The 15654-nt window shown below is 46.3% G+C and overlaps 1 long non-coding RNA gene across 1 annotated transcript; it reads left to right on the forward strand.

The window, feature by feature from the left end:
- Positions 1-349: 349 nt before the first annotated feature.
- LOC116975769 lies at positions 350-2396 on the forward strand. Its single transcript, XR_004412760.1, has 3 exons — positions 350-381; positions 490-644; positions 2292-2396. It is a non-coding gene; the product is annotated as an uncharacterized LOC116975769 (long non-coding RNA).
- Positions 2397-15654: the final 13258 nt, after the last annotated feature.

Consider the following 15654-nt stretch of genomic DNA (forward strand, 5'->3'; position numbering starts at 1 on the left):
CGATCCTGACTACGGGTGCTCTCTATGGAATTTGTTTGTTCTTCCTGTGACCCGTGTCGGTTTTCTCTGAGATGTTCGGTTAACTCCCACACTCAAGGCGTACAGGTTTGTGGGTTAATTGGGTACGGTAAAAATTATAAATTGCTCCTGTGCGTGATAGTGTTACTGTGCGGGGATCGCTGTATGGTATAGACTAGGTGAGCCAAAGGGCCTGTTTTTGTGCTGAATCTCTAAACTAAACTAATTCACTGACTCTTGTCCCCTTGCCTCTGTCTCTGTCTCCTATTTCACCAACGGATACGGAGGATCTCCACTCCCAGTAACCTTCCTTCTCAACTCTCCTATGCTTTCTTGGTCAAGCAGAAGTTACCAGTCGTCTATGTAAGTGCTAACATTTACATTCAAAAAGCGATTTTTCAATTTAAAAAAATGTTTAATTTAGATTCTTTTACTGTTGATTTTGTTTTTAAACTTTTTTCTTTATTAAAGATTGATGGACCCATGCTCTCAGATCTTGGCTATCATGGACCTTCTGTGGACCAATGAGCTTAACCTGGCCAATTTGCACACTGACAGTTGCCGTCTTGCCCGAGGAGATCCAGAGCATCTGCAATGTTCCCTCGCTCATTCCAACAAAGCCTCTGGTAAGAGCTACCAAAAAGAGTAATTTATTCCTCACTGACAGTCTTTTAAAAATCACCAGAAAAAAATGTATTCCCCATTTACCGTCTGCCATTTACATTTATTTTGTCTGGATGTCCTATTTCTTTGCACCAGCTAACAATACTTTCTAAAGAGTCATGCAGCACAGAAAAATAGGCCTTGTGTTTGGTTCATATCCCTCTAATTCTTTTCTATCCATGTACCTGTCCAAGTATCTTTGAAATACAACCATATAACAATTACAGCACGGAAACAGGCCATCTCGGCCCTACAAGTCCGTGCCAAACAACTTTTTTCCCTTAGTCCCACCTGCCTGCACTCATACCATAACCCTCCATTCCCTTCTCATCCATATGCCTATCCAATTTATTTTTAAATGATACCAACGAACCTGCCGCCACCACTTCCACTGGAAGCTCATTCCACACCGCTACCACTCTCTGAGTAAAGAAGTTCCCCCTCATGTTACCCCTAAACTTCTGTCCCTTAATTCTGAAGTCATGTCCTCTTGTTTGAATCTTCCCTATTCTCAAAGGGTAAAGCTTGATCACATCAACTCTGTCTATCCCTCTCATCATTTTAAAGACCTCTATCAAGTCCCCCCTTAACCTTCTGCGCTCCAGAGAATAAAGACCTAACTTATTCAACCTATCTGTAACTTAGTTGTTGAAACCCAGGCAACATTCTAGTAAATCTCCTCTGTACTCCTCTATTTTGTTGACATCCTTCCTATAATTGGGCGACCAAAATTGTACACCATACTCCAGATTTGGTCTCACCAATGCCTTGTACAATTTTAACATTACATCCCAGTTTCTATACTCAATGCTCTGATTTATAAAGGCTAGCATACCAAAAGCTTTCTTTACCACCCTATCTATATGAGATTCCACCTTCAAGGAACTATGCACGGTTATTCCCAGATCCCTCTGTTCAACTGTATTCTTCAATTCCCTACCATTTATCTTGTACGTCCTATTTTGATTTGTCCTGCCAAGGTGTAACACCTCACATTTATCAGCATTAAACTCCATCTGCCATCTTTCAGCCCATTTTTCCAAATGGCCTAAATCACTCTGTTGTTTACAATAACACAAATATTGTTATTGTCCCTCAGATACTTTCCCTGGCAGCTTGTTCTTTATACCATCCACTCTCTAAGTGGAAAAACTTGCCCCTCAGTTCCCCTCTCACCAACAACCTATAGTTTAAAAGATATGTGGACAGGTACATGCATTGGAAAGGTTTAGAGGGATATGGGCTAAATGCAAGCAAATTGGACTAGTTGAGATGGGGCACCTTGGTCATATTTTTTTCCGAAGCTTTTCTAGAGAAATTTTTATGTTATGCTGACAATGTTTGTTTAGGGTCAGAGGTCAAATATGACTGGTCACGTGTGTGACCTCACGAATCTTCTTTTCATAACTCAGTTTTGTCTCACAAACCCTGTGAATTTTAAAAAGCTAGAATGTTCATATCTTTAGCAGACATGCATTATAGTTCTGTAGGTGGGAAAATAGCAATGAATAAGATTAATCTTACAATACTTTTTTAATGTATTATTTTATGTGATGCCATCTGGGTTCACTTTCCAAAGAATGGCCCATAAACTATTCTATCTTTTACAGCTGGATTTGATCCAGAGTATGAGGCACTGCCCTAACCATTAGAGATGAATGCCATGTTGAAAATAACTTCAAGTATTCAGAAAGGAATTGATGGATTCTGCTCCTTATTGCTCCCTCCAGCAAGATGGTGGCGGTACTCTTCATCCTCCAGATCACCACCACAGCAGTCTGCAGTACCATCGGGCAGCTCATTATGATGATGGTAGCTGGAATCACCAGGACAATGGTCCAAACTTTCAATTTGTACATTGACATAATTGAAACCGCCTTATTGGGTTTAAGCACAGAATGGATTTAGATGAAGGAAATAATATGAGTCCCTGAATTCCAGCATACCATTATTTCTACTTCCTCAGAAGACAAGGATATTTGAAATTAATTTAAAGACTCTTACCAACTTCTTCAGGTGAACTGTAGAAAACGTACTGCCGGGTTGTATCACTACTTGGTTTGGGAACAGCTTTGCCCAAGACCACAAGATATTGCAGAGTTGTGGATCTCTCCAGCACTCGGACCAGACTTCCCACCATTGACTACATCTTCACTTCAATCTCTTGGGAAAGCAGCCTACATAATCAAAGACCTTTTCCACCCTTGTCATTTCCACTTTTCCCTGCTTCCACTACAAAGAGGATATAAAAGCTTGAACGTGTATACCTTCAGACTCAGGAACTGCTTCTTCCCCTGTTATTTGAATTCTGAATGGGCCTTCCAGAAGCTAAGATAAATGTCCTAATTTCCAACCAACATCATTGTGAACATTGGACTTTTTCCTCAGAAACGATTATGCTACAATATTGAGAAACTGTATTCTGCACTATGCATGTTTATCCTCTCTCTCTACGTATGGTGCTTGTGTATGGCTTGATTGTATTTATGTACAGTATTACCTGATTTAATTTGATAGCATGCAAAAAAAAGCTTTGCACTGTAAATCAGTGTACACAAAAATAAAGCATTTTAAACTTGTTTTGTGTGCAAATCACATTGCCCATATTATATTATTTCTGTTATGTTCTGGTCCACACACTCAGCTTGTTTCTAACCCTTTAAAAACTCTTTACATCTTTCTCACTGCTCAAACATTTCCCAAGTTTTGTATCATCAGTAAAACTGGAAATGCGATATTTGGCTGCCTCATCCAACTAGTTGAAGAAGACTGAATAATCAATGTTCCTGTGTTATCCCACCTATTTATTCCCAATCCTTGGTTTCTGCCTGTCAGCCAATTCTCAACAGCCAGCAGTATACTGCACTAATCACATACCTTCTGAAGTTCTAAATGTACCACTTCCATTGGCCATTTAACTAACCATATCTTCAAAAAAATTAACACCATGCACTTTTCTGGATTAAACTCCATTAACTATTGATCAGAACATTTGCCCAACTGATTTAGATACTGCTGTAATTTTTGATAACAATCTTCACTGTCTATGATACCACACACATTAGTGTCATCTGCAAACTCCCAGTTCCAAAAGGCCACTCCATTACAACTTGCCTTCATTTATTGCCTGCTTAATTAGTCAATTTTGATTACTTTAGCAAGTCTACGGCTGTCTTGGAATCCCTTGGGAAAGCAGCCAACATTTGTACTGTTTCATTCCATAACTTAGAATCCAATTCAATTTGCGATTCACTTTCTAGTTCATCAGGCACCATCTCCACCTCCCAAAATATTTGAGGTGATTGGGCCATTGTTTTGTGATAAATGGGGAATATTTAGAAATGGTAACAACATCTTCAAAACTGCACATTATTAGTCTGAGGTTGTAACTGTCAATAGGAATAGGAGTAGAATGAGACCATTTGGCCCATCAAGTCTACTCCGCCATTCAATCATGGCTGATCTATCTCCCTTCTACCCCATTCTGCCTTCTCCCCATAACCTCTGACACCTGTATTAATCAAGAATCTATCTATCTCTGCCTTAAATATCCACTCACAGCCTCCACAACCTTCTGGCGCAAAGAATTCCACAGATTCACCACCCTCTGACTAAAGAAATGTCTCCTCATCTTCCTAAAAGTCCTTTAATTCTGAGTCAATTACCTCTAGTCCGAGACTCGCAGTAGTGGATACATCTTCTCCACATCCACTCTATCCAAGCCTTTCCCTATTCTGTACGTATCAATGAGGTCTCCATTCACAGGGAGGAGAGGAGAGATACAAGAGAAATATGGGACTCAGGAATGAGAGATGTACTAAGTAGAGGAAAGAAGCATTGTGACCAAGCCTGTTTTCCAACAATTTGTGTTTCTATTTCAGATTTCCTGCATTTGCAGTTTTTCGATTTCCATTTAAGATTTTCATCCTTATTTCCCAATCTCCATAGCCTCGCCCTTCCATATCCCTGATATTCCCAACAACCTGAGCTCTTCCACTTTATTCCAATTCTACCTCTAATCCTAACCTCCCATTTGTCCCTGAATATAATTGTTCAACCTTCAGACATCAATATCAATTCTGATATTCCCTTAATGTAAACCTCGTCCACCTCTATGTCCATTGACAATCTATAAATTAACTTCCTGGACCAAACTATTAGATCTTTACTTGTGGCTTGTTTGATGATGATGATGATGTATGTATGATGATAAGGTTTGATGATCTACCTTGTGATGTGTTTCACCTGTAGTGTGCCCTATAGCAAAAAAACACATTAAAAAAAATTATAGAGGCACAGTGGTGCAAATAATAAATCTGCTGTCTCGCAGCACCATAGACACGGATCCATTCCTGACCTTGGGTGCTATCTGTGTAGAGTTTGCATGTTCTCCCTGTGACTGTGGGTTTCCTAAGTGCTCCGGTTTCCTCACGCATCCCAAAGACATCGGGGTTTGTAGGTTAACTGGTCGCTATCAATTGCCCCTATTGTGTAGGGACTGGATGAGAAAGTGGGATAACAGAACTAGTGTGAACTTTCTCCCCAAACATTGCAGAGAAAGTCTAAAGACCTGCTGTTGCAGAGCATCTGATTGACATTCCCAGCTGCATTTTATTCATTCCTATCTCTTATGAACACCGCACCCTGGCAACTTGCCCTTGCATTTTTCTATTAAAACTATGACTTCCAGCATGATTTGGTTTTTAATCTTTACAGGAAAAACGGCATTAGCTGCAAGTGCGCTGAGAATGTAATCAAGAGTCTTTTGAAAAAATGGCAAGAAGTATCCTAATGGACTTTGTCACGCATCTTATGTCCCTTGTTCTTGACGAGCTGCTCTACTAAGTGCCCTTCATGCCCACCTATGAATATTATCATTCAGGAATATTGTTAGAAATAAATGATGTGATCCATGGAAAAAAAGATCAATAGGGAGCAGTTCAAATCTTTGAACATTCCCACTGATGGCTCTCTTTGTGCGGACACAACTCCCTTAAGGGCCTGTCGCACTGTACGAGGTAAATCAAGAGTTCTTCCGAGTTCTCCCCTGATTCGAGCTTGTGTAGTGACGTAGCGGGTACGTAGGAGCTTGTGGATGTCACGCAGCAGTTCGTACGAATAATGGTAGGTACTCGGGAAATCTGGTAAACTCGTGACGTTTTTTCAACAATGTGAAAAATATCCACGAGAAAAAAAATACTCGTGATGAAAGAAATTGTTACTTTTTACTTGTACGAGCCCCTACGTATCCGCTACGTACATTACAAGTGCTCGAATCGGGAGAACTCGGGAGAACTCTTGAATTACCTCGTACAGTGGGACAGGCCCTTTAGTATCTTCATTGTTTTCAGGTCATGTTAGGTTATATGTAGAGCAAAGAGATTCCTGCACTGTTGCGGAGCTAGGGTTAGGGGGTGATATCTTTCATCAAAGATATCAAGCCGGATCACACTCATAAGCGACAATCCATCCCCCTTGATCATTCTCAATACATGTGCCCTGGAAAGCCGCATTCACAGCCCCTTATTCTACTCCCTATACACTCATGACTGTACAGTCAAATTCTTCTCTAACTCCATTTACAAGTTTGCAAATTATACCGACCTAGTGAGTTGGATCTTATACAATGGTGGCAGAGTACAGGAAGGAGATAGAGTGCTTAGTTGCATGGTGTCAAGGTAGCAACCCCCTTCAATGTCAGCAAAATAATGGAGCTAGTCCTTGACTTCAGGAAGTGGGGTGGAGTACATAGCCCATCTGTATCAGTGGTGCTGAGGTGGAGATCATCAAAAGGTTCATGTTCCTAGGTGTAAATATTACCAAACATTTGTACTGGTCCAACCACATTGTTGATACCACTGCCAAGAAAGCACTCCAATGAGATTAAGGAAATTAGTCTTGTATCCGATGACTCACCAATGTCTGCAGATGTGCCACAGATATCACCCTATCCAGATGCAACACTGCTTGCTATGACAACTGCTCTGCCCAATACTGCATAAATTGGCAGAGTTGTGAATGTAGCCCAGTCTATCTCACAAACCAGTCTTTCCCCAGCCCCCATAATAGACTCCATGCATACCTCATGCTGGCTTACGAAAGCAGCCAACATAATCAAGGCCCACTCACACCCCATTCATTCAATCTTCTCCCCTCCCATTGTGTGTAGAAGATACAATAGCTTTAAATCATGCATCACTTGGAACATCTTCTTCCCTGCTTTTACCAGACCCTTATGGCCCTCCCATAGGTTAAGGATTAATTCCAAATCTTTCATTCTACCTCATTGCAGCCTTGCACTTTTATTTCCCTGCACTGTCTCTATAGTTGTAATGCTACATTTCACATTCTATTTATTTTCTCACTTGAACAACCTGATATTCTCATTGCCTGGTCAGCACACAAAACAATGGTTTTCAGTTAATCTCGTACACATGATATTAATAAATGTAGATGGATGTAGATGGTTTATGCATGCAACCTATAATGTAGCTACCTCAATACCACTAACCACGCCCAGTCATCTCAGTATAACTGTGATATCTTCCCCTTGCTCCTCCCTTGGTTCCAGTACGCCTGAAGACTAGATTCAGGCGGATGTGTGGGAGTGGGCGCCGTCTGTGTATGGCCTGTCTGCCCGCAGTCCGTCTCTTCACCTTTTTTTTATTTTAAGTCCTGTCCAAAATGTTAGTGGAGGTCTTTTATGTGGTGGGGGGGGAAGGGGGAAACGAATTCCTAGGCCCCTACCTGGTCGGAGAGGCAGCATCCCTCTAAGCTGCTTCTTCGCCCCGTCCTCGCGGCCTACCATCGAGAATGGAGCGGCGTTTCCTGTCGGGACCGGCCGGGGCTTCGGCGGCGGCGCAGCGCAAGGACACCATCACGGAGCGGAGCCACGGAGCGGGCGATGCCTTGCTGGGTCGCCGTGCGGTAAGCTCCGGAGCGCTGTGGCCGTCGACCCAAACATCGCGAGATGGGGTGCGGGCGTCCCGCGCCGCGGGCGGCGCTGGATTTAGAACGCCGCGGAGCCAGGGATCGAGTTCGCCGGGGTCGGAGCTCCAACCGGCGCAGCCTGAAGTCTACGAGTGCCCCGGTCTCCGGTCTCCGGGGAGGAGGCAGCCGCTCCAGACTTTCCAAGCCGCTGAGGAATTGTTTCACCCGACGCCAGTGTTCCAACTTCACGGCAAGGGGGCCCTGAAAATCATCGGACTGGCTGCAAGGCCACAAATGGGCCCCGACCTCGGGTGTTTCAGAGGAAGAGGACTTAACTTTCTGCTGCCTTTCCCCACAGTGGACATTTTTGATTCTGTTGTGGGGGGATGTTTGTGTTGAACTCTATAATGTGTTGTGTCCATTTTCTTTATTTATTTTTAACCTTTTTCTATGGTTTGTATGTAAATTTATTATTTAATTAATGTAAAGCACTTTGGTGTCAATGCAAGTTGACTTAAAATGTGCTATATAAATAAAGCAATAATAATAATAATAATAGATGCAGTCAGTACTGGGACGTGTTTAACATGTGCCTTTATTAAAGACTCAGTAAAGTTACAGTGTGTCAGACTTAACAACTTTACATGGTGTCAGTAAGTTAAACGCTCGCCTCCTGTTTATCGGGTTTTATTTGCTCCTAGTTTTACTAGTGTTTAATTCCCCATTTACCATGGCATTCTCGTGCCGCAAGCCCTCTCCCCTTGTCTTTGACGCTGACATTGCGGAGCGATGGGCTACTTTCGTGATGGACTACAACCACTTCATCAACATCGTGCACCGAAACGACCCTGTAGCGGTCAAAGCCTCACTCCTGCTGAACTTTGCCGGTCCCGATGCTATGAAGCATGCTCAGACTTTCACTTACAATCCAGCGGTCCTGGATGACAACGACCAGGTCGTCGAGCCGGCGGAATCTGCCAACGACCCGGTCTGTCTCTTACGCAAGTTTACGGAGATTTGTGACTTGCCCTCCAACCGTATATTGGAGCGGGCTAGATTCTTTACAAGGAAACAGCAGCCTGATGAACCTGTTGAATGTTTTATCGCTGACCTGCGCTACCTTGCTCAGCGGTGCCGTTTCGAGAACATGCGTGATCAGCTCACCAGAGATATTTTGGTCACCGGCATGCTAGATCAGAAGCTACGAGCAGAGCTGCTGCGAAGACCGGATCTCACCCTGACTGAGGCTATGCATGCATGCCGTATAGCTGAGGTGGTTGACCCGCCACGTGGGCAGATGGGATCTGATAATCGGGCTATTAATCTGACTGGTGTTGCTATGCCCCGTCGCAAGCAAGACAACGTTCGCCCTGCACCGCGGCTGACTTATGCTGCTCGGGTCCCGTTTGTCAAGAAGTGCCCCAACTGCAATTATGTCCACTCTATGCAGTCGCAATGCCCAGCATTTGGGAAAGCTTGTAATTTCTGTAAGAAGATGAACCATTTCTCAGCTGCCTGTCGCTCCCGTGGGAACGTTCCTCCAGCTCCCAGACAAGTTTTAAACAACCTTCAACAAGTTGATAACGAATTCGCTTCACATTCTTCTGTCGACACTGCCCTCGACTCTGAACCCAGCATTTCCATGGGAGATGCCAGTCTCCTTCATAATCAATCTCGCCTCCCCGATCCTTCTGTGCTTGTCACTGTCAACAACAAGTCCTTCACTGCTAAGCTCGACATGGGGGCGAAGGTGAATGTTATGTCAACACCCCTGTTCAGGAAGATAAGGAATAATGAGCTGTTAACTGCTGATCGCTCCATATTGCATGCTTATGGGGGAGAGGAGCTAAAACCTGTGGGGAGGGCCACCTTCCACTGCGTGCTGAAGAAATCTTCGCGTGACCTGTCGTTTTTCATTCTTGACTGTGACTGTGACTCTGTTGAGCAATCAGGCGTGTCAGGATCTCGGGCTGGTGTCCTTTGAATGTACTGTCCACGAAGTGCGGGTGATGCTGGATCCACTCTCCGAGTACCCTGACCTATTCGATGATGATCTGGGTAAGCTGCCCCTTGTATACAAGATCGCAACTGACCCGTCGGTTGTACCAGTGGTCCGTGCTCCACACAGGGTGTCGTTTGCCATGAAGGGCAAGGTCGAAGCCATGCTGAAGAACATGGTTGACATGGGAGTGCTTGAAGCTGTCAGCGAACCCACCGAGTGGGTCTCCACCGTGTGCCATTATCGTGGATGACATCCTGGTTTATGGGAAAGATGCTGCTGAGCACGACCACAACCTCCGACGGATTCTAGACCGCGCTCGCCAAATCAACTTAAAACTTAACCCGTCAAAGTGCAAGTTCCGTGTAGCTGAAGTACCCTATGTTGGCCACATCTTCACAGCCCACGGGCTGAAACCTGATCCGCAGAAGACCAACGCTATCTCCGAGCTGTCTGCCCCGACCGACGTGACCAGCCTGCAGCGTTTCCTGGGCATTGTCAACTACTTGGGAAAGTTCATCCCCGACCTCAGCGAGCTGAGCGCACCCCTGAGGCAACTGATGAAAAAAGACATTGCCTGGTCCTGGTTTCCCCAACACCAGCAGGCTTTCGACCGTCTCAAAACAAAGCTGATTAGCACACCGACTCAAGTTTTTCGATCTGCAACGTCCTATTGTAGTTACATGTGATGCTTCCCGCTTCGGACTCGGCGCTGCCTGCCTGCAACTCCATGATAACGGCTCGCTGCAGCCCATTTCTTATGCCTCGCGTACCATGACAGACACTGAGCAGCGCTATGCACAAATCGAGAAGGAGCTTCTTGCGGTTGTATTCGCCTGCTCCAAGTTCAAGGACTTCCTTTTCGGTACCAGGTTCACCGTCGAGACGGATCATCAACCCTTGGTGACCATCCTCAATAAGCCTATCCATGTCGCTCCTGCTAGACTCCAGTGCATGATGTTACAGCTCCAGCGGTTCGACTTTCTGATCGCGTACAAGAGGGGCACCGAGATGCATGTGGCCGACGCGCTGTCCAGGGCCCCCCCGGTCCTCCTGTGACAGGCACCCCTACGAGCAGGAGGATCTGCAGGTACTCAATGTCAACTTTGTTCCCTCTAAACAGCTGCAGTGCCTGGTTGAGCACACCGCCAACGACCCCGACCTGCAACAGCTCGCAGCTGTCATCCAGCGGGGGTGGCCCAACAGACGCACCTCGCTGCCTGCGGGCGCCCACCCTTTCTTTCTGGTCCGCGATGAGCTTGTGCTCCGGGACGGCATCATTATCAAGGGTCACAAGGTGGTCGTCCCTGCCTCCCTATATGACTTGTACTACAACGCTGCCCACATGGGGCATCCCAGAGCCGATGCCACCGTCTCACATGCCCAGGAACAATACTATTGGCCAGGCATGGCCAAGTACATTAAAGCCCGAGTAGCCTCCTGTCCTGATTGCAACACTCTTGCCCCACATCAGCAGCGCCAGCCACTTCTGCAGCAGCCTGCGCCTGCCATGCCCTGGACCTCGCTGGCTGCTGACATATTCGAATGGCGAGGCAAGCACTACCTGGTGTTGGTTGACTCATACTTCAACTGGCTCGAAGTAGATCTTCTCCCTGCTATCACCTCTGAAATGGCTATCAGTAAGCTGCGCAGACACTTTGCTACCTTTGGGTCCCCGGTCCGCTTGCAGACCGACAATGGCCGTCAGTTCACCAGTGCAGAATTCCAAGCTTTCGCTGTGAAGTGGAACTTCACTCACTATACCAGCAGCCCCGATTACCCGCAGAGCAACGGCCTGGCCGAGCGAGCTGTCCGCAGTGCTAAGAATTTGCTCGAGCAGTCTCGTCTCTCCAATGATGACTTCTACCAGGGTCTACTAAACCTTCGCAACATCTCACGGGACCCTACCATGCGATCCCCTGCCCAGCATCTGATGTCCCGCGTGCTTCGCCCACCGATGCCGATCGCCCAACAATCCCTGGTGCCCAAGGTCCTCCAGCCTGCCGCCATCCAGCAACGGATTGCTCACAAGCGTGAGATACAGCGCCGCTCCCACGACAAGTACTGCCGCCCGCTCTCACCACTACTGCCTGGCCAGGTCGTCCGCATGCAGACAGCCACCGGATTCTCCCGACTCACAACCGTTGTTGGTGTGAACGATTCCCCGAGATCTTACCTGGTGGACTTTGATGGGACTGTCTACCGCCGGAGCCGCCAGCACCTGTTAGCCGTTAACGAGCCTCAGCCTCCTCCTGCGGATCCCCACGCTCCTCCGTTGCGTTTCGAGCCTGTCATTACTAATTACCCCACAGCTCCCTGCATGCCCCGGTCAGTTCGCTTGCCGCGTTCTCCTCCCTCTGCGCTTCCTGGTTCCGGGCGAATTATCTCCTCCCCTGCACGCTCTCCCTCCCCCTCTCCCCCGTCTCCTCCTCCTGGATCACCTGTGCCGGTTGGGTCACCTCCCGCATTCCCGGTTGGGTCTCCGCCGACTTTCTCCTTCCCGGCTGCTACTGCTCCGCCTCCTCTTCTATCTGGTGGGGAGGGTGATGGTGCTATACGCACACGCTCGGTCGGGTTGTCAACCTCCTGTCCGCTGCGTGATTTCGTTAAATTGCATGTGTTGTGTAATCACACTGCCACTGTTATAACTTTAATTTTAGATTTCTAAGGAAAGGATAGTAGATGGATGTAGATGGTTTATGCATGCAACCTATAATGTAGCTACCTCAATACCATTAACCACGCCCAGTCATCTCAGTATAACTGTGATATCTTCCCCTTGCTCCTCCCTTGGTTCCAGTACGCCTGAAGGCTAGATGCAGTCAGTACTGGGACGTGTTTAACATGTGCCTTTATTAAAGACTCAGTAAAGTTACAGTGTGTCAGACTTAACTCCTTTACAAATACCATACCAATACCAATACTCATTTCCACTATGGTCCTACCACAATTTCACGTTGACATTATTTAGAGGCTTTTACATCAGTAAAATGGTGCCAGGGCAAATTAATATCCCGTCAAAACATTCATAGAAAAAATTCCCAACAGGAATGACACAGTGGCGCAGCCGCAGCATTGCTGGCTTACAGCACTTACAGCGCCAGAGACACAGGTTCGATCCCAACTACGTGTGCTGTCTGTATGGAGTTTATACCTTCTCCCTGTGACTGCATGGGTTTTCCCCGAGCTCTTCGGTTTCCTCCCACACTTGAAAGATGTACAGGTTTGTTGGTTAATTGGCTTGGTATAAATGTAAAATTGTCCCTTGTGTGTGTAGGATAGTGTTAATGAGTGGGGGATCGTGGTTGGTGTGGACTCGGAGGGCCGAAGGGCCTGCTTCCATGCTGTTTCTCTAAACTAAACTAAATTAAAGGAGCATGCTCATCCAGACATGTGTAGTAAATTGCTCTGTTTTAGTTGAGTGCATTTTTCAACTGGACAAATCTACCTAATTTTGTGGTGCAAAGGATTTATAGACACTGTTGTTTGTTTATCCAATGTTCAATGTATAATGGTTCAAGTTCAAGTGAGTTTATTGTCATGTGTCCCTGATAGGATAATGAAATTCTTGCTTTGCTTCAGCACACAGAACATAGTAGATATTTACTCCAAAACAGATCAATGTGTCCATATACGTTAAATGTTTAACTAAATCCAGTTTCTTACATGCTGGTTGGCAATGCTATACAAATCCAGGCGATCTCTGCAGTTTTTCTTTGTTTATACATGGGATTGCAAGTGTCGCTGGTAAAGTAAAAGTTACCGGCCATCCAAAACCTTTGTTGGGTGTGATCTATACATTGTAGGTAGGAAGGAGCCACAGATGCTGGTTTACACAAAATGATGGAGTAACTCGGCGGGTCAGTTACTTGAAATTAGAGAAATCAATATTCTGTAAGCTGCCCAAGTGAAATATGGAGTGCTGTTCCTGAGTGTGGCCTCACCTGACAGTGGAGGAGGCTCAGGACAGAATTGTATTGGTCAGTATTGGAATAGGAAGGAGAGTTAGCCTCAGTCTCAGAGTCTGAAGAAGGGTCTCGACTTCACAATCACAATCACAATAATACTTTATTAGCCAAGTATGTTTTGCAACATACGAGAAATTTCATATGTTTCGAGATATAGTGTGGAAACAGGCCCTTCGGCCCAATGAGTCAGCACTGATCAACGATCCCCGCACACTTACAACACCGTACACACACTAGGGACAATTTACCTTTATACCCAACCAATTAACCTGCAAACCTGTACGTCTCAGAGAAAATCCACGCGGTCATGGGGAGAACGTACATACTCTGTACAGACAGTTCCCGTAGTCGGAATCGAGCCCGGGTCTCCGGTGCTTCAAGCGCTGCAAGGCAGCAACTCTACCGCCAAGACAGTCCTACAAATAAAAAGCAACGGAACACACAAAACACATTTTAACATAAACATCCACCGCAGTGACTACTCCACATTCCTCACTGTGATGGATGTCATGTATTCCTTTTCTCCAGAGATGCTGCCTGACCTGCTGAGTTACTCCAGCATTTTGTGTCTATACATTGTAGGTCTGGACTCATCTCGACTCAAAAAGTACTGATGGTAAGTTTACCTGCTGCAAAAGAACAATGGTGAATCAGGTTACTACACGGTTACTGTTATTGTTATCCTTGAATTTCATTCCACATTTAGTTATTTAACCCACTTTAAGTTCCATTCTTGCTATGGTGGAAGATCTTCTTAAATATAACGTCAGATTACAATCATGCTGGCGATTTACACACAAGGAAGCATTTATAGTGGCCAATTAATCCACTAACACACACAGTGGTTAACACTCAGGAACACAGTGGTGTTCCTCACTGCTGTTTACATACCACCGCAAGCTAACGCTAAGCTAGCACTGGCTAGTCTGCATGATGCTATCCACCAGCTGAAAAACAACCACCCAGACGGCGTGTTTTTAATAGCAGGAGACTTCAATCACGCTAAGCTGAAGACTAATGCCAACATTTCACCAGTTTATTGATTTTCCTACCAGAGGAAACAATATCTTGGACCAGGTCTACTGCAACATTGCCAAGGGCTACAAAGCGTCCCCCTGCCCCCATCTTGGCCGATCCGATCACATCAGTCTGTACTTAACACCTGCATACAGACCCCTCATTGCAAGGACAAAGCCAACAGTTCGCACCATCATGGTCTGGGCAGAAGGAGCCATGGACAGGCTACAGAACTGCTTTGAGTACACTGATTGGGACATCTTTAAACAGGCTGCCACTCACAACAACCACACAGACCTCAACACCTACACCTCATCAGTATTGGATTACATCACCTTCTGTATGAACAGTGTCACCACACTCCCCAACCATAAGCCATGGATGAATGGCGCTGTAACTGGTCTGCTGAAGGCCCAGGATGCAGCTTTCCACTCAGGTGATGCAGAGGCCTACAGAACAGCAAGGTCCAGTCTGAGGAAGGGCATCAGGGAAGCAAAGCACCGCTACACGAAGCGTATCGAGGAGCATTTTAACAGCTCAGACTCTCGACGCGTGTGGCAGGGCATCAGAACCATCACCGGCTACAACAGCTCCACACACGCACAAAGCTCATCCCTCCCTGACGACCTGAACTGCTTTTTTGCCAGGTTTGATTGCGCCGACAGCAGTGACAACATACGGGCGCAGCAGGGACCCTCACCACCGGTGCTGACTCTGAGCCCCCACGACGTGAGACGGACCCTGCAGCACATCAACCCAACAAGGCCCCGGACCTGACGGAGTACCAGGGCGGGTTTCTGAAGCCTGCGCGCAGGGGGAGCTGACTGCGGTGCTCACGGACCTGTTAACATCTCCCTGCTGCAGGCCTCCGTCCCCACATTCCTCAAGACAGCCACAATCATCCCTGGTTGCCAAACAATCAGCCATCAGGTCCCTCAACGACTATCGGGCAGTGGCGCTGACACGGTGGTGATGAAGTGCTTTGAACGTCTGGTACTGGCGGGAACACTTGAAGAACAGCATCCCCCCCTCCTTAGACCACCCCAATTTGCCTATAGG

The sequence above is a fragment of the Amblyraja radiata genome, chromosome 8, assembly GCF_010909765.2.
Source record: "Amblyraja radiata isolate CabotCenter1 chromosome 8, sAmbRad1.1.pri, whole genome shotgun sequence".
Lineage (NCBI taxonomy): Eukaryota > Metazoa > Chordata > Chondrichthyes > Rajiformes > Rajidae > Amblyraja > Amblyraja radiata.